This window comes from Plectrocnemia conspersa, unplaced genomic scaffold (genome assembly GCF_051122295.1).
Source record: "Plectrocnemia conspersa isolate PC_06_02 unplaced genomic scaffold, ASM5112229v1 ptg000014l, whole genome shotgun sequence".
NCBI classification, from domain to species: domain Eukaryota; kingdom Metazoa; phylum Arthropoda; class Insecta; order Trichoptera; family Polycentropodidae; genus Plectrocnemia; species Plectrocnemia conspersa.
Genome location: NW_028277178.1, coordinates 31,042,378 through 31,062,603, shown reverse-complemented (window position 1 = coordinate 31,062,603; position 20,226 = coordinate 31,042,378). Strand labels below are relative to the sequence as shown.

The 20,226-nt window shown below is 28.5% G+C and overlaps 1 protein-coding gene across 2 annotated transcripts in view; it reads right to left on the bottom strand.

The window, feature by feature from the left end:
* Positions 1 to 20,226, bottom strand: part of Ac76E (adenylate cyclase type 2 Ac76E) — an 81,910-nt gene that overhangs the window by 58,735 nt on the left and 2,949 nt on the right. The gene's annotated exons all lie outside the window — the stretch shown is intronic.

Sequence of the window (20,226 nt, the reverse complement as noted above, 5' to 3'; positions counted from 1 at the left end):
TACATTTTTATTTTTTATTATAATAAAAACCAAATTGTAAACATAATATGGATATGTACAAGTAACATGTATTGAATATAATGATATGTTTGTTAAATAAATTATCATATTGAAATAAATGTCATATAAAAAAGACGAGCGTTAGTCAAAAGCGTTATAACGATATAAACACAACCAACCAGGTTTCTCAACTACTTTTACTAAAATACTATTTTTAAAGTAAATAATATTTTTGTATATTTTATTTCGTACATCATTTTCGGTCATTGGTATATAAATATTCGCCATTTATACCATTTTACTATAGAAAACTATAATTAAAATAAAAGCCAATAAGTCATAGTTTTAAGGTAAATAAATTAATGTTTCAGTATATTTTGATTTTCTTATTTTTATTTAGAGCATGAGTTTTTCCTTTATAATAAACATATTCCGCGGGTTGAGAAGATAGATAAATGTTAAAATAATTGTGTTTCAAATTTCAGTTGATTAATCAGGAAGATCTTAAAATATAACTTAAAATAAAAATAAGAAGATATTTTATTGTTTCAAAAATTTTGTAATCGCATGAAAAAACTATTTATTAATTAATGGGTTCAGATAAATAAAATTAATTTTACAATTTTTCAATTTTTACAAGGCTGTATATAAATAAGCCAAAGACGAAATAAGTTTCGAGTAAAATATTAATTTTCTTCACATATTTTTCGGATTTTAATACCTTGCTGTAAAATAAATGTATTGTTACTTTATTTTTGTAAAAAGACTCATAAAACTTGATTTTCATATAAAGATAAAATACATTTTAATGCTCGCTTTAGTTTTGAGGGGATGGGGTGGGAGTTCTTTGGTCTGCGGCACACAGACTCTCTTAAAATAAATTTGGTGGTCCCACTTCGTGTGTGAGTTTGACACCACTGATGTAATGAGACCTAAGACTCAATTCCAAGTCTAGATTAGTCAAATAAACTATTATAACAGCTTATAATATAATAGTTAAATGTAAGACCTAGTTCGATTTTATTTACAATTATCTATCACAAAATTAATTCGTGAGATAAGGAAAATTTGTTAAGTTCAATTGAAATTAATTTATAAAATAATCACTAATTTTGACCTCCAAATTACGATAGAAATTGAAAAACAGGATTTAAATTTAGGTATTTCAGGTATTAAATACCAGCATATGCCTCAATATTTTAAATATTAATAAAAAATGTATAAAGTGAAAACAATCAGAGGGAAAATCCGATTTTAGGAGGCGCATATTTTATTTATTTTTCAATGGTTTTTTTCTTTATTAAGAAAAGCCATTAACCGACGGTGAATTGATTTAGTCATTTTTTACTTTTGCAGCCGAAAAGATGTGCCGAGAAAATATATTTATTTCGAACAGTTTCTATAAAGATTGAGCACATTGTGAGTAACACCAATAGCCAATTGTTTAGCAAATGTTTTTTCGGACACATACGGTTCAAATTTTTACGACTCTCGACGCCCTTAAAAAAGTTCAGATTTTTTCAAGGCGCCCTATGTTAAATTATAACAAGTGCACTTAGCAAAATAGCGAACATTTTGTATAATCAAAGGGTTGGGTGAAATAGTGACGTTAAATATTTATCTTTATAGGCTTCTGCAAGCAGTTAGTAATTAAGTGAGTTACTGGTTTTCATCCCAATGTGTATTACAGGAGTCAATGCAATGTTTTAAGTGGCTATAGAATTAGCTATAATGAATAGTTTGCATGGAACAACTACAGACAAAAATATTTTTAATGAAGTTGAGTAAACATTAATAAAATATATTCTGAAGTAAAATTAAATATACACGTGTCACACACGATGATGATAAAAATACACGCGGAACAGGATAAGACTTAGATTACAAAAATATGATGCTTGGGAAAATGCAAGGTATTCAAAAACTTTGATTATTCATTAACATGTAATTTGTAAGAAACAGCTTTATTAATTATGGTTTATTGAATCAGTTGTATCAGGAGTAAACTTAATTCCATGATTTTCATATATTATATAAAGGCCAAATATCCTGCTCCACCATACAATAGTTAAAAGTCATGACTCACATGCAATTATTTATAATATTCTTATCAAGTTACATTACCATTGATTTATGTAATAAAAAAGTATTTACGGAAAATTCTAAATAAATAATTTATTTATGTATATAGAAATATATATTTATTATAGTAATAATATTTGAATATATAAATTACTCAACCCAAAAATACGCGAAATATTTCTATGTATTTATTAAATAAGAATTAAATGGCTTCTTATTTATTTACAGGTTACTTGAAACCATCGATGTTTCTTAATGTGAAAATAAAATTAATGACATCCAAAAACATGATAATGTAATCAATACGATGCCCTAAAAATTAGAATAATTTTCGTCATAATAAGCGACATCTGAGTTATGTATTTAATGTACAAAACCAAATAAAAATTATTAAAGAGAGGTTTTTACCAAATGTTCTTTTCGCATTGAATCAATTCTTCTACACGAACAGTCAACTAAGTGTTCCTTAATTTTATAAGAATAATTTAAGGTTACAACTTAGGTTAAGTATTTAATATTATATATCTTGACACTGATTTATAAAACCGTATATAAAATTATGAGAAAAAAAGAGAATTTATTTATTAAACAAGTGAAATAAACAACTGAAAAAATACATAAAATAATTATATTATTTGAATTTATTAGGTAAAGAACAGTGATTGAATATGAAAATTATTTTTAAAAAACATGATATAAATAATATAATTTAGAACAAAGTTAAAAATAAGAAATACTTAAGTAAATATGCAAACATAAGTATTTACATATTTTATTTATACACCTAGTACGTTTTGAGACTCGTGAGTTGTAGTCAAAGTTTCACTAAAGAAAAAACAAAGCTTAACGCTAAATTTTTGTAAATTGAAAATTTATTTATAAAAGAAACATTTCAACACGATTTAATGTACTTATAATAGAAGACAAATTTAACAAAATAGAAAACTTTATAGGTATTAAATTGAAAGCCGATAAATAATATTCAGAAAAATCAGAAAAAAATATACAACGACTAATATAAGACAAATCAAATATTTACGTAACAATGACTAGCTAGTCAAGGAAGCCATAAAAACTAATACATTTTTTATCGATGTACGTGCATAAGATATCAATTATAACAATTTTTAGTTTTTATGCTATTTTTATTATCATTTGTGATGTTTTATTCGCGCTACTTTTTTAATCTTTTTGCCAACTTAAATCAAAGTCAATAAAATTAAATAGATATTTAAAATTAATGAGATATTAAACGCGTTTAACTTCATCGATTTTGTTTTACCTTAACTGTCAACATTTACACGGTAGTAATTTAAACTATTTTTTAAACCATAATTATCCTTAAACTTGTTACATTATTACATTTTTAAATTATCTTATCTCGTCTTCAAATGTTGTTCTGATATTCTACTTATACGCAATACTCATTGCTTCAACATTTTCCGAAACAATTTACATCACTTTGAAGCAATATTTATATCTGATTTACAGTTGCATGCGTTATTTTAGTTCGAATAGTTTATATTTTAAATTCTAAATCCATCTTTATGTGCTCCGGCGGGCTACATAAAATGGCTTTACGGTTGATGTTCAAACCACAATTGATATATACATAGAAATAAAAATATATTATCAGAATTTATTATCAACAATGGTACAAATTATAAGATATATGCAATTTCACATTCTCAAACATATAAATATACCATATAAAGTCTCTCTTACATCTAATATATTTTATTACTTCTATGCGACACAAAATAAATAATATATTATGTTTCCACACATGTATAAATTCGATCTATACGAACATACTCTTGTTGTAAAAGAATACGAGACGTTTCAAGTTGATATTCAAAACCTTTGTTAGCATGCCTTAACACCGCAGTATATACGAAGGCTTACGCGTTATTTTACCCTTTTCCCGTAAGACACACACGTGTGTTGGCATGTATTATTTTTAAAATCGGATCAGATTTAATTCACAATTTGAAGTTTACCGTGTACATACAACCTAAGCGGGATGCAAAACAAACACTATTCTGGTTTACTACCCAGGGTTTTCCATTATATTTCGCCATGTGTAAATAAACAAGAAAAAAATCACTTTTATGCTTTCCGCACACGCTAAAAGCTCGCGCTCACGGTGAAAGCTCATGTTTAATATGAGATGGAAAAGTTCAGACTTGGCTATTAGACAGTTATAAATTTTCTTTTATACATAAAATCTTAAAGGTACTTGTACGTGATTCGTTTATAAAAAAAATATTGTAACTATACGATTATTTTCAACTTTTTCCAGCAAAGATAAGATAACCTGAATTGGGTGTAAAACTATCGATATTATTAATATAAAAGACAATGACTGATACATAAAAAAGTATAATTTATTTATTTTTAATACTACAAAAATTATATCTTTTGTATAATTATGTATTATTTTGTAGAATATCTTGTATTTTATTAAAAGTATTTTTTTTAAATTGTAATCAAGCTAATCTAACTAGTAAATATCAGTAAAAATATGGAGAAATATCTTTACATCTCATTTCAATTTTACCATATTGATAACAGCAACATAATAGTTTGAATCTTAACAATTACATACTAAAAATATATTGAAAATAATTTAAACGAAGCAATATAAAATTTAAATCGCAAAGAGTTTTAAATAAAAACACTAGCTAGCTGCGGTACCTCACGTAAGTGAGGGACCGACGGTTAGTAAATCTAAATTTGAGCTTCATAATTTGCTTCACACTGTTCACTTTGACCATATTACTAGCTTTCAAGATTAGTTTTTTCAGTAATAATCTATTTTTTTTATATAAATGTATATATTACATACATATGTATACTATTATATATGATCTAATGTAGCCAGGCTCGATTTAGATGTTTCATCACAATATTTATCCCAGAGATTAAGAAAACATAAGGAAACCATATTGATAATAATTGATCAGTAAATCTATTCTCCCAGCTACGCTAAAAAATAAAATAATACTAGGATCGATGTGGGATTCGAAACAAGGTCTTTCAGGTAATCGTCACCAAATTATAGCACTCATCTATCGTGTTGGTAAGATTCGAGAACTCAACTAGATAGCTTCCGATTGTCCATTATATTATTAATTGAGTTTAATGAACGATCTGAAGCTGGCAGCATCTATAGAACCGAGAAATTGATTTATTCAAGTCTTACATAAATATATAAATATATTTTTAAAACGTTTCGACGAAATTGATTAAAGACAAATTTATGTGTTTAGAGAAATATGTACTTCTAGAAAAATTGCATATTATATATATTTATTTAAATATTAATTTTTGTATTATGTGAGTTTCATTATATTATCAATTTTTATAACAGTAACACAAGCTTTAATAAATAATAAACATTTAATTCAAATTTATTTTAATTTTACTATACCTAATAATATAATCTAAAATTACCTAATGGTACATACATTATATTATATTTAAATTATAAGAAAGTTTTCCAAGCTATGGCTCTGTTATTGTTTTCGTGCGATTTTGACGCCTACTCGGTATTTAATTTATTTTGCAAGCTTACATCTTAGCTGTTGACTCGTGTTTCAGTCCCTCGGTGTAAAATTACTTATACATTAATTTAACCTTATTAATTTCATTGTGTTTATGTTATTCCTGTCACATTTTAGCAATATAAAAATAACGAGCGCGTTGACTGACACTGATATCATTCAATTTTGAACGCATTAGACGAAAATTTATTTCCTCAACCAAATGGTGATTAAAATTACAAGCTTTCACAAAAAAATATAAGCAATAACCACAAATCCAATAAAAACTTTGGCAAGTACAATATCAAATTATTCTATTCTATATGATAGATACAAGGTTTAACTTGTTGTTAAATTATACATGCATTTATTATAATTTATTATAAACCAAGAAAACGAACTGTACACACGTCAATTCTATTCTGCTTATAGACGTAACGTGTTGACCTCTTTGATTTAAATAGATGCTCAACAATTCAATGACCAAATGCGCATTCAATGAATGCCAATTTATAAGAGCATCCTACTTCATTCAAGATATATCTAATGCTATCTCGGTGTAACTCTCTATTATGCGTTAATATGAACGATCAAACGGACAATGCGATGATAATAATAATCCTCCATAAATTGCTATCATTCTGATTTATATAATGTAGCTAATAAACGAGGCAAATAATAATCCTTTCTATTATTCACGACCTAAGGATTTGTCACAAGAATCTGATTTATAAAATCCATTGTATATAAAACCTTAAAAGATTTAATTCTATATATAGATAAAAACGCAATTAAAAAAATATAAAATTAAATTGTTTACAACTTTGTATATAAACATTTATACCAAGTCTTAGATATAAAAAAAAACAAATTAAATTTAGTGGCAGCTTAACCTTTTCAGACCCAATGCACATTGCAATGTACAATAATTTATAGCGTGTTTCTGAAGGCATTTTTAATTTATTTTCACTAAGACCTTTTTATACATTACATTGTAAATTTGAAAATACAAAAAAATATTTTTCATGCCCTTCCTAGTTCGAACCCGCGGCCTTTTGGTTACCAGACAAGACATATGGACAACGCTATTTCAACCTTTCTCTCAAAAAAATGAATTAATCACACATTTCTAAGTGCTTCTAGACAACCCTCTTCTTTTTCTAGGTGTCAGGATTTATAAAAATTTTGAGCCAAGCCGGATAATTGATATTTGGTCGTGGAACAAACCCGAGAGATCATGCACTTTGGCGCCGAAATTTCTTTAACTATTTTGTCCTTAGCCGGCGCTCTCTTTTTAAATACTTTATGATCCGCCTGACACGAGTTTTTATTTAAGGCATCCACAGAATCGCCAAGAGGCTACACCCTGGATAATGTGTTATTATTTTATATGAATAGATAGTTTGCCAGTAAACAATAATATATATCTACTGGTAGATGAAGACATTAAAGACGTGTTGTAAAAGAGTACTTTTGTTATACGTGCATGTCACATATTTTACCATTATTACAAAATAACAGAAAGAACCTATTCTTTTTGCTTTCGAGCATGACACAGTAACTTTTATTTAATAAAAACTCAAGAGGGTAAATTATTTATTGTAGGATATTCTACATACCTTTCCATTATCAAGTGTTACTTAAACAAAGCGCTTCACGTTATTGTTTTTATAAGCGAAATTATCTTATAAGAACACACAAGAGACAGACATATACAATGACCTGTATAAACATGAATCACTTAACTAAAACATATACAACCGCTTGTATCATTATTGATAGTAATACACAAAACACGTGTCTAAACAATAGGAATTGTTTTGATAAACAAAACATTATTTATATTCGTGATTTTTTTGTGGTCATCGAAAAGCAACCGCAATGGTTTTGATTTGTATAGACCACCCAGAAGAATCACTCATACACATTACAAAGGTAAAATTTAACGGTACAGACTAATTGGTAATTACATAGACGATTAATCATCATATTAAAACACCAAAAACCAAACGTAAGCAATGACCACTATAAACATAAATCACAGCAGCTAAAACAATCGTTTTTTATGCGTTAAGTACTTCCATTTGAGTACTTCAATGTGGAATTATTCTTCATCAGCACTTCATCAAGAAGAAACTCGCACCAAGCAGAGTAACGTCAAGCATCGTCTAAGACTTAAAATCCGCCGCTTCCCATTTCACGTCAACCTTGGTCCAGCTCCATACAAAGTCCGAAATTTAGAGTTCAAATTAAGCTCCAGAGACGACTGGATTTTTCAGACCCAGAAATGGCTACGAAAACTGTATAAACTCGAGTTGTTACGCAATAATAATAATTTCTAATAAACTAACTTTGAATTACATAAAAATAAATACCCAGGCTAGCACAATTTTATTATACATACTATTTTATTCAGAGACTAAATGTAATAAGGAAATAATTTTCCGGAATATCATTCACGACACGTCATTCCAACGGGTGTGTGAACTAATTTATCATTCATAGTCACGCCAGAATGATTTATATACATAGATACATCACACACCTAACAAAAAATGAACGAGATTATTTCATACGATACATTGTTATAAATCACAAAATATGATCTTTGCTAAATGTGCAGCACGCAAAGATAATTATTTATGACGATTATTTTAAATGGACCATCTCAGTACAAATGGATGCAATCAAAAATATTTCCACTCCGACGCCAAATGCATATAAATTACTGCATAATGCGACACTGAAAACGCTACATCAACTAATTTTAACCATATACGCACGGCGTAATGTATATTTAAACAATGTCAAGCATGTGATAAAATAACTGCTGTTACGTGATTTAAATATCAAGTGTTTAATTTACCAAATTATTTATATTAATATTTAAAAAAAAAATATATTAATTTTATTTTCTAAGCGTCGTCATTTCCTTATCTGTGAAAAATTTTTAAATTATAAAAAGAATGATATTGCAAATATTAAAAATTGCGGTGCTTCATGCGCCAGTTAAATTGTATTAAATATTTTCCTTCATATCTGTTTAAAATCTTAGTGAACCAACAGCATGGTTTTCATCCTACATGATATCGTCTTACGCTCACCAATCATTTATCATTCTCAACGATGGTGACTTAATTAATATGCGAGTTTACGTGAATAGGTTTTTTGTACAGATTTTTAAAAAACCTTTGACAAGATATGTAATGGAATTTTGTTGCAAAAATCAGATTTCTTGACAACCTCATTTCGTTATTCAGAAGATTTTTAAGTGATGATGGTGGCTACCTGCTAAAGGAATATTGCATTCCGTATATAGTTACGCTGGGTTCCAACGTGGGATTATTGTTGTCTATATTATTCATAAACAACATATACATGACTATTAAAAACTTTTTTCTTACAAGCCGATGACTTGAAAGTGTTCTAAACTATTTTTAACTTGTCTTTGCAGACCGATCTGGATTCATTGTGGAGATGAGCTGGTGAAAATCATTCACCTTTCAACACTGTAAAATACCATGTCGTGTCCTTTGGAGTGTGAAGTTTGTTATTAGCTGACTAAAGCAATTTTCACTAAACGCGTTTTACTTTAATAATCAGGGATTCGCGTTCTTTATAAAACTTTTGGCAATCTTCTAAAATAATCTTAATTGAAAACCCCTGCGATGCTAAGCATTCTCTCTTGATTAAAAAATCAAAAAAATATCTCTAAGTTACGTTTATATACAGGCGATCGATTATTATCTTTTACTTTTATTTTTCTGTTATAATAAATATTTGAGTATAAGCCAATTCAATCACACATCTTATTCACACAAAATTCTAATATTTTTTTATATATTATTTTAGCAAAAGTAATAAACTATTTTACCAGAGCATTTTAAAAATATGATCAATGATATCCAAAACACAAGTCATTTTGCCATGATTTACGCAAATATTTTATAATGAATTATAAAAAGCTAGAACTAACAAAACACGAATTCAACCCTGAGCTTGTTACCAAAGCAGCTATTTTACTTCGATCATAAAATTTGGTACAGTCAGGTCGCCACATTAAGTCACTAGAAGTTTACTTAAGCTTTAATAATATTAGAATATCTTACGACCCGCGAATTACTATTAATTATATAAATTTATATATTAATTAATATTTAGATTTAGTTCAGAATATCTACTTTTAATATTTGTAATTGGAACTTGAATAAATATCGTATCAAACATTTTATTGTTATCTTTAATTAAACTAATTTATATAATTTAAATGATTATTATGTTAATTGCTTTATAAAACACAAAATATAATTACTTGATATTTGTTAGATAATATCATCTGTCTTTGTATATACTCGTAGTTAATTATTTACGAAGAAACAATCACACAAAATAAAGTCAGCTAAATCCGGATTAAGCCAGTCGACGACGTCTACGTAACAATTAATAATAGACGATATTTATCGCCTTGGTTAAATTGAACCGTTAATTAATGGTTCAATGTATTAATTAAAAGCAACAATTCAATGTGTTTTATACACATACATCACCTAACGAACATAACCCCGTATACCCTACGGGAGTAGCATGTTACTAAGTTTGTTCGTTGCGAAGGTCGCACGTTTGTGTACAAAGTTACGTATATATGGATAAAGGATACACAAAAGTTACTGCAATCGGGGATTTGCGGTTTAATAAAAATATTACATAAACTATATATATATATATATAATATATATATTTTAAATAGGCAATACATGTATATATTTACTGTTAAAATTAAGAAAAGAATAGTATTTATTTTATTATTTTTATAATGGATAAAACTATAATACTTAAAAGCATCTCTTACATAGGAGGCGTTTAAGTATCTTATAGATACTTTCAGTACTAGTTTGTTGTTACCGGTTAAGACAGAATGAAAACAAAAAGCTTTTGGAAGTGAGCCAAACACCTGTTGACGATAGTTTACGATTCGCATTGAGAACTTCCACCACGATTACACACTAATAGGTCACGAACTACTTGCCATAATGCATTTTATATAGAACAAAATATTTGTTAATATTAAATATGAACAAAAATTATAATTTGCAACTTTTTTATATACACAATATAAAATAACTACAATGAATTTTAAAATGGAAATCATGATTATTTTTATAAGCATAAACATTTACTTTTTTTTCCTAGTAATATTTTATAATAATTATATTTTAACTAAACTGTTGTAACACGTTATGAAGACAGATTAATTTTTTTCATAAATATTTAAAAATCTATCTTATATTGCGCAAATAAATTTATATTTAAACTTTTTATCGAGCTTAACTATGACGCCACGTCGTGTTTTTGAATCAGATTTATTTACTTTAAATCTTACATGTTAAAATAAAATCATGCAAGGGAAACATGTACATATTTTTTTGACCTTTTCTTATATGGCAAAATATATTTAGGTTTCATCGTAATTCTATCTCTTTGATTTTTATGATAATGTGCGATACTGGTTCTTGGTACACACGTTTATTTTTATGTTCAAATTGCAAAGGCTTATAGTTGCTTTTAAGGTTTAACAATTTAAATTCGGACGTATAGTAAAAATTATGTTAAAGCTCGTGACGCTTCAAAATAGCTGGTGGACTAGACCAAATATTATGATCGAAATAGAAATAGTTATTTATTTCATAAGATTCACTGGATCAAACTCAGAGCTTAACTCATGTATTCTAAGTCAAAAATAAGTTTAAAAATACCAGTAAAAGCTCTGAATGTTCAATGGCAGTGTGGTTACTGTTCGCCAAGCAAATTTGAAACTGATTTTTATTGGTTTAATAATTCTCATAACCATTTTTAAACTGGCTTAAAAAAAAATGCGATTAAAATCGAAGAAATAAAGAAAGCGTTGGCTCATTTTGATTAGTCATATTTTTCTGAGAACTTCTAAAAATAAATTTTTTTGCCAGATGCAAGTGATATTGAAAAGCTTCAATCCACTCCAGACAGTAGAGCAGAGCAGAAAGGACCGTGCACTTATTGTTTCTGGTCGGGCTTTACGTTAAGCGGGCAGCAGAGCGACAATTACCAAGCTTTCGTCCTTGACCGACCGCCTCCATTTAAGACCTGACGGCAGGCTTTCGACTTTTTTCGGTCATTCACCATTAAGGTATAATCCGGGAGAAACATTTCGAGACTGCAGCCTCCACGCTGCATCTACAGAAAAAGACCCTCCTTAAAAAATCAGTCAGGAGTCTAATCCAAGCAGGATCTTATTAGCGCGCCTCGTCAATTAACAGACCTTAAGTGTCACATCCCCAAAAATTTGTAACCATGCTAAAATATAAATTTAAAAAAATTAAACAGCATTATGGCCTTCATATTTATATATGTATTTATTTTAGTACACGTGCAGAGCATAACAGCGCCACGCCAATGCACTATGATCAAATAAATAGAAGCAGATTAACGTTACTTAGTGATTTAATTTTGTCTAATGCCTATCAGTACGCCTTGCCAATTAACAACACATAGATGGTACATCGACGAGAATCTGTGCCCTCAGATAATATGCTCCGTAATCCGTGTTATAATATAATTTTATGTCACTTAATAAAGCATACTTTTTAGCGTTTGCTGTAGCGCTGCTACCATATGTGCTCGCATAAGCATTACAGTTTATATATCATCAAAGAAATGGAAGGAAATCAACAATTTTTGATGATCGGAAGCAAAACTAAAAGCATAGTTTTGTTTGATACTATACTATCAAAATATTTATATGTTTAGTTTTTATTGTATTGCATAAATCCGATCGCTTAAAGAACGATTACTAGTCCTTTTTTGTATTTAGGTCAAATATTTTTTAATGGGCAAAATTCTTTTGCTGGTTATAATAGTCCATTTATTTCGCTATTAATTTATTTAATATTATTGTAAACCACACCACTAAAACACAAATTATCTTTACGTGAATATGACAAAAAACCTATTAGTTTACATATCTTATTTAATCGTAAAAAATATTTATATTAAATATTTATACTAAAACATTGTATCATATACCTACTATTGAGATTGTACTCAGTTATTTTAAAAAGCAATAAATATTAATAGGTTATACATTCGTTTCGAAAATAAATGCATATTTTTACACAACAAAAAATCTCATTCCAGAGTAGCGCCAGTAATGTATTTTAGTATATAAATATGTACATACGTATTTGTAGTGAGTTACTCTAAGTTTAGCGTGACGTGTATTTACTCTAGTGTGATATTAAATATTAATAAATCGGATGTAGATGTGACCCCTGTCAACTATTATTTTAAATAAATTTTTAATACAGACAATACAAAAAATGTATTATTTCGTTTTTCGATTATTTCAAATGATACATTTTTAAAACATTTTAATAACGATGTCAATCATACCCCAAAGTCATAACTGACAGCTGGATTGTATTTATTCTGTCATTTGTAATGGATTTGACGTAGAAATTAGCATAAATTTTATATTATTTAAAATTTGTTCATAAAATTTTCATACTACTTGAAATAGATAATTTAATAATTATACTACTTATATCCTGTTATTTTTGACATCCATTAAAATACATTATACACAATACAAGAATAAATCTGGTGTCTCAAGTTTCACGTCTTTTATTTAATCTTCTAATCAAGTTGAATTCGACTGATAGAAATACATACGTTTGTGTAAATAAAGTGTTTTTGAACTTAAATATTTTATAAAAATTATATACCTTCTGAAATACATACTTAATGTTTTAGGTTTTATTAAGAAGCTAATTAGTTATGGGACATAATCAGCCAGAAATAAATCAGTTTGGTATTTATTTTTGTTTCCCGAATGTAATATGCTGATTTATAAATATAGATCAGGTTTTAGTGTCGGACGTCGGTGTCCAATGCAGATAAATCCAGATTACTTGTAGTAGTGTGGTAGATCATGGGGTTAGTAGTCTGAAATAGAGTAAGACAATGCTGCCACCCAAAAAAAAGTGGGTTTAGGTAATTTTGAACCACTTTATTTTTCTGATGCGACTATTACTTCGCAAAAATTATTTTATCGATAATATTTGAGAAAAAAATTGTTGATATCATTAAATGTTTTTTTTTGTTAAAAATATTGATGGTTTATAATCGCTGCACTTTTAAATGTAATTATTGTTTTAAATTCGCTAAATTAAAAACTCTATTTAGAGCAGGTAGTACGAAAAGAGACGAAGATTTTCTATTAACACTAAAAACACTGTTTGAAAATATAAGTCCAAAAAATATTATATTTCAGCTGCTACAACTAATTCGCTAAGCAAAAATCGTTGCACTCACTTTGTTTTTTGGGCTTCGGAAATAAATTAAAGTCTAATGAAAATAGATTGCTGTCTGATCCAGCGAATTAGAAGGATTAAGTATCAATTCAAAGCCACATCCACGAATCTCAGCCATTACAACTGCTGATCTGTGTATTGAAGCGTAATCCTCAGTTGATGTACCAAATCCTGTTATGTTTTGACCGTATCCACATCAATATTCCCTTTGCGTGGCAAAAATCAAAAAGCTTTAGACAACAAAAGAGAACCCTTTTATTTTACTATTTATACTATGGCTTAGATATGTAGGGCTTATTAATTCAACCACCCTTTTAATAAAAAAATTGAACTAGCTAATTAACGGAATAAATCGGCAGCTCTAAAAAAGGTAGAAAAATCAAGGCGTGAGAATAGTACTAATCATAAGCTTCGGTGAAAAAGACAGTTTCGGTATATTATATACAAAAACGATTTTCTTTATTTATAAAAAAACACCACCGTGAAAAATAAATCTAAGTATACGACAATAATAACCATCGAAAATGTCTAAAGAATACATAACATGTGCATTCAGAATTGCCATCCAAACAGCCATTCTTAATCTGTTTTAGCGGCCAATGAAAATCTGTTTAAAATAAATTACATAAACTTTGTAATTAGCCATCCCACCGAAAGGGTAAAAAATCAAAATTTCTTAACCACGGAGGGAGTCATAGGTATAAATAAGGAAACGCTGGTAACTAACGATTTTTTAATCAGACACTTCTACAGACATTTACACTTAAACATCTACTTAAATGCATAAGATATTCAATATCTAAATAAATAACAGATGTTCCCAACCGTTCCCAGCCTATTAGCAACAAGTTGCTTTACATAGTCAGTTATGCGCTACCGAAGTGCTCCACCTCTGTTCTCGACCTAATCTGCCACGATCGACGATATCGTTCACGATTAGTATTGATGATCTCCCGGCAACACTATCTATGTTAGATCAGTTTTGAAAAAAATAATTTAACGGCCACCCTTTTGTAACTGGCCGTTCTACCGAAAGAGGCAATAAACGAAATCTCTCAACTATAGAGGAGATTATAGGATGGTACTCACTAAGTTCTTACTGGGGATTTCAATAATACCGGAATTTTGAATACTGGTATTACCAAGAGAAAAACAGTCAATACCGGTATTATTAATATTGACATAATAAATATTATTTACCATGTTTATTGATAATCAAAACCAAAACATTCAAATACCCCAGTAACTATTGTTTCGATATATTTAATTACATTTTTTTAATTAGAACGCTATTTTTTTAATTATTTTCGAAAGATGTATCTCTTGTATGTTTATATATTTCGGCTCATGTTAAAAGTAACACCGGTAATACCGGTATCGATACCACCGATGTTAAAATACCTAGTTCTTACAAATAAAAAAAAAACTGACACAACCTCAGATAATCGAATATCATAGAAGCCTCCGTTACTCTCTTCATGGGATATAAAGAGAGAAGCCTCCGCTTCTCTCTTTGTATCTCCTGATCCAGCTCGACTTCCGGAGTTTAGATTTAAACCTGCATTGAAACATATACTAATACGTGACGATCTCAATTCTCGCACAAAATACTAAAAAAGAAACACCTCTGGTGCAACGGTCAATATTGTTATTCCTATTGTTAGATATGCATACAGCCTCTAATATTATTCTAAAAATGCATTTTTTCAAGAAATCAGAAATACAAGGGGAAAGATAAAAATCGACAATATGATACGCTTAGATTTTGTTTTGCCATGATTCGAGTAAACGAACAGCAATGCGATAAAAGCACTGCCATCCATCGATCATTCGTCTTGTTGAGATGTATGTAATACATTTCTTTGAAAGGCTGATCGAGCATTCCCTTTGACATCTAAGCCAATAAGGGTAGGATCAAAATTTTACTTTGGCAATTTTAGAAAGTTGAGGTTAGTTCATGGTTCGTCGAAGACGCAAGAAGCTCGATTCCAAATGTGTTGAGGAAGGCTCCATAGCCAATTCGTGCATGAAGTTTCAGTTCAGTGGTACGTGAACGGATCAATAGCTCTTATATCTCTTCTCTCTCGGCTTAAGATATATGTCACATTATCTATATAAAAGATATGCACGAGTGAGAGAATAACCCGAGCGTAATTTCATATTTAAGAGCGGCAAGATTATTACATTTTGTCGCGGTAAGAACTCGTTTAGTGCATTTCCTTTCATTCGCAGAGCTTTTATGCCAAGTTGAAATTTATAATTCCGCTCAAATAAATTAAATTACATTTCTACCTTGTGCTACATGTTTTGTCGAATTTTCACTCAAATTAACGTGTTTTATAAATTAATGTTTTGAACCTTGAAGCAAAACTGTAAGTTTTGTGAAAGACGTTAAGTTCAGGTTGATAACGAACGCGTTCAAAAGACGTAAAAATATACATTATTTACGATTTACCACGAAAAGTAATATTGCGCCCGAGTTTATATCTCGTAGTAAATAACGTGCGAATATTTTCTTAATTATAAAGATTGTCGTGTTATTTACTTGCAAAAGGGAGAAGACGTGGAACATAACAAAAAACAGGATATTAAATGTTCATATTTTTATTTGTTTTAATTTTTGACATATACATACATTTAACATGTTCGCTTTTATTCTGTTATAGCTTGTAACTTTTCAAAGCCTAAGCATTTAATGAACGTGCGGTTTCGTGGTCATTCATTTATAATTAAATTTAAGAGATATTACACTCTAAAATAAGCCATGCGGTTTTAGTGAATAATGACATTTTGAAATATACGTTGGTAGAATTAAATAAATTATATACATACGCATACATATTTTAATATTCGATGTTCAATGAATTTTATTATCGTATTAAATGAAAAAAGGTTAAATAAATTGGATTTGAAAAAGAACCGTAAAATAATAATGAAAAATAAATATGTATTTTGATAATTTTATCTTTTACACTACGCAGTGCCAACGGCTTAATTAAAGAAAATTAAAAGAAATAGTAATGCAATTTATATTTGACCTTTACCGACAATAATATTTGCCTTAACTTGATTATATTCATAATTAATTATTGTTTTTTTGGTACGATTCCTATTTATAGTAATGTCAATATCATGATAGATATATTTAGTAATATCACATATAATATTAAAAAAAAACACACAGATCCGTGTGTAACGCATAAAGTTAGTCAAGAGAAATGATACATATTTTTTAATTATCTATACATAATTTTGTTTAAAAATCAGTTTGTCCCATAAGTGCGCTTTTTTTCTTATATTGCAAAAATTTATAACTTGTTATGAATTAACGATTATTTTACTATTCTATCAGTGTTTGTTAACAGTAGTCGTATAAATGATGCTACAAAGTAACGGGATATTTTTTGTTTCGATGCTTTCAACCCGAAATCAACAATAGCAGTAGAGATAAAATAATCTCAGTTAAACCATATTATGCTTTATGAATTTCAAATCAGTCATAATGCGATAACAGCAGTTTAAAACATATATAATGCAATGAGCAGGGATTAGGATTCTCAATCATTCGAATAATAAATAAAAAATAAAAGAAGTATCCTAATATATTCGTCTTTTCTTTAGTAAGAATTATTTAAATCCATATTAAAATAAAAATTAGTTTTAAGGTTGAAAAAAATATTTTGAATAAATATTGAAATTTTATTCTGAAACTTTATAATTTAAAAAATATTTAAATTAGTGTTATACAATTTTGTGTAGTTTCCTTTTAAAGACATCAGTAAGAAGGGTTTTTGCAACATTATGTGTTTAGTACTTAGTTGGTAATGAATAGTACTTATTTTGAAACTTTGCATTTTGTTGAAAATGTTTTTTCAAGCGAAATTTTAAAAATTCTCTAAGAACTATAGCTTTAAATTATTAACGTTCGCCAAAATGTAAGTACATATTTTTTTTTGTATAGAGAATCTAATACAAATCTACATTATTTATATTATATTTTAAATCTCGTATAAACTAAACATATTTAAAAAATATTTTTTTTTAGAATTTGATGATTTTTATACATATTTACAATTTGAATCCATAAAATCAATTGCGTCGCTAGTTTTTAAGCGCGCCAATACCCGGGATTCCCCACCGTCTGATTTGCTCACATATGACACTTTTGTGATCTGTCAAGCGCGCGCCGGGATACAGCTTAGTGCGATTAAATAAACAGTGAAATATGTTATAATAATAGCATTTTTCTTACAAAGTGTTAGTTAAAGATGATTCAAAATGGTGAAGCACATGTAATTATAAACAATATAAACAAAAGTTTAAATTATTTGTGTGCCAGAAAGTGTTTGGTTATGTGAATAATATATCACGGCTTTTCTAATAAAATTACTAACAACTTTTTAGGATTTAATATTAAACTACAAACAGCAGTGATTTGGCAATTAAAGATATACATGCCAAAGTTGATTAAACATATTACAATGGTAGTAATAATGAAAAATCTCATATTAGTGTAAACAAAAAGTTACATTTTACCCACTATATAGTATCGTTTACAGTTAATTTTTAGAAGCAATGAGAGATCTTATAACATTTACGTATAGCAAACAATTAAAATACGACGTACAACTTTAAAGTTTAAGAAGTGATGGCAATCTACGTGTTTAATCCTCTACGGTACCTTACGTCAATTTTGTTCTTCGGTTGTCGTTTAAATTTAATTTATGGATTATATTAGTAGTAATAATGTGTTTTATGTTTACTTGAAAAAATGGCTTATTTTTTAATTATTTTTCAGAAACAATGATGGAACAATTTGATGACCTATATGGCTACAACGTAGAATTGGTATATATAAACAAAGAGTGAATCTTCTTATGTTGAAGTCACTATCAGCAAGTATTGTCTTTTTATAAAGAACATACTACATAAGTTTGATGTAACTGAATAACTTGAATTTGGCTATTCCAAAAGAGGAATGATGGCACAGAACAAAAATTGAATAAAAACCATGACGTATACATATTTTGCCAAATCGGAATTAAAAATAACCCACTCTTAGATATTTTGGCTATCGATTATTCCAGGTATGCAATCACATATTTATAATCATTGCAAAATGTCGTTTATTAGATAGCATTCAAGAAACTACACATTTATAAGCTGTCCCTTGGCTGATATACATAGCGTTCCCACTGCGACAGCGCCGATTTGATCGACATTAACTTTCAATCCTCATACATACTAAGTATATATTACACGTTCACGTTTAAAATGTACCCGGTATATTTGCAATTCTTAAAATCTAACGAATATATGCATTTAATCAGAAACAACGATAATTTTTATGTATTGTAAAAGGAAAAACTCACTTTTTGGCCTCGGAGCCCGTCGCCGCGAATTCAAAATTTGAATATTTCATTATGAAGATTGTTTGATGATTGTTTATCTGATTTAATCAATGGATTCTTCTTATCCTAAACACATTAGGTTTATATTTAATTTTCATAGTTATAACACACCTAGTTAATTTGCAATCAATTTATAAAAGGAAAATCTTACTTTTCGGCATCGGAGCCCGTCGCCACGAATTCAAAATTTGAAGATTTTATTACGAAGATTGTTTTATGATTGTTTATCTAGTTTAATCCATGTATTTTTCTTATCCTTAACACATTATGTATATATTTAATTTTCATAGTTATAACACACGTAGTTAGTTTGCAATCCGATCATGGGTCTGTCGGCCATCTTGTTTTATATTTGTATGCTTATTTTTCATTGGTCGAAACAACAGAATGCATTACCGGTGCCTCGGAAAGCAATGAAGCAAATTTAATTTTTTAAATTGCATTTGACATAGTATAAATTAGTATTTAACGAATATTCATATAGTTGAAAATCGGGCAAATTATTCGAATATTCGATTAAGAACTCTAAGGGATGCCATCAAATTTAGAAAGTGTAAAATGTGAATCTAAAAATTTCGTTTCAAGAATTTTGTCAATAAATATCTACGTAAGGATATTAGGCCATTATTACATATGAGAAACTTACATCGCATCCTTAAATCCTATAAGTATTAGGCCCTATTACATATGAGAAACTTAAATCCTATGGATGCCGAAAGCTAGTTTATATTTTGTTACTTTGGTGAGAGTTGGCAGATTTTACGCAATCCATAAAAAAATAATCTGATACATTTTTAATGAGCATAGTATTTATTATTTCAATTACAAATAATATTTTTTTAA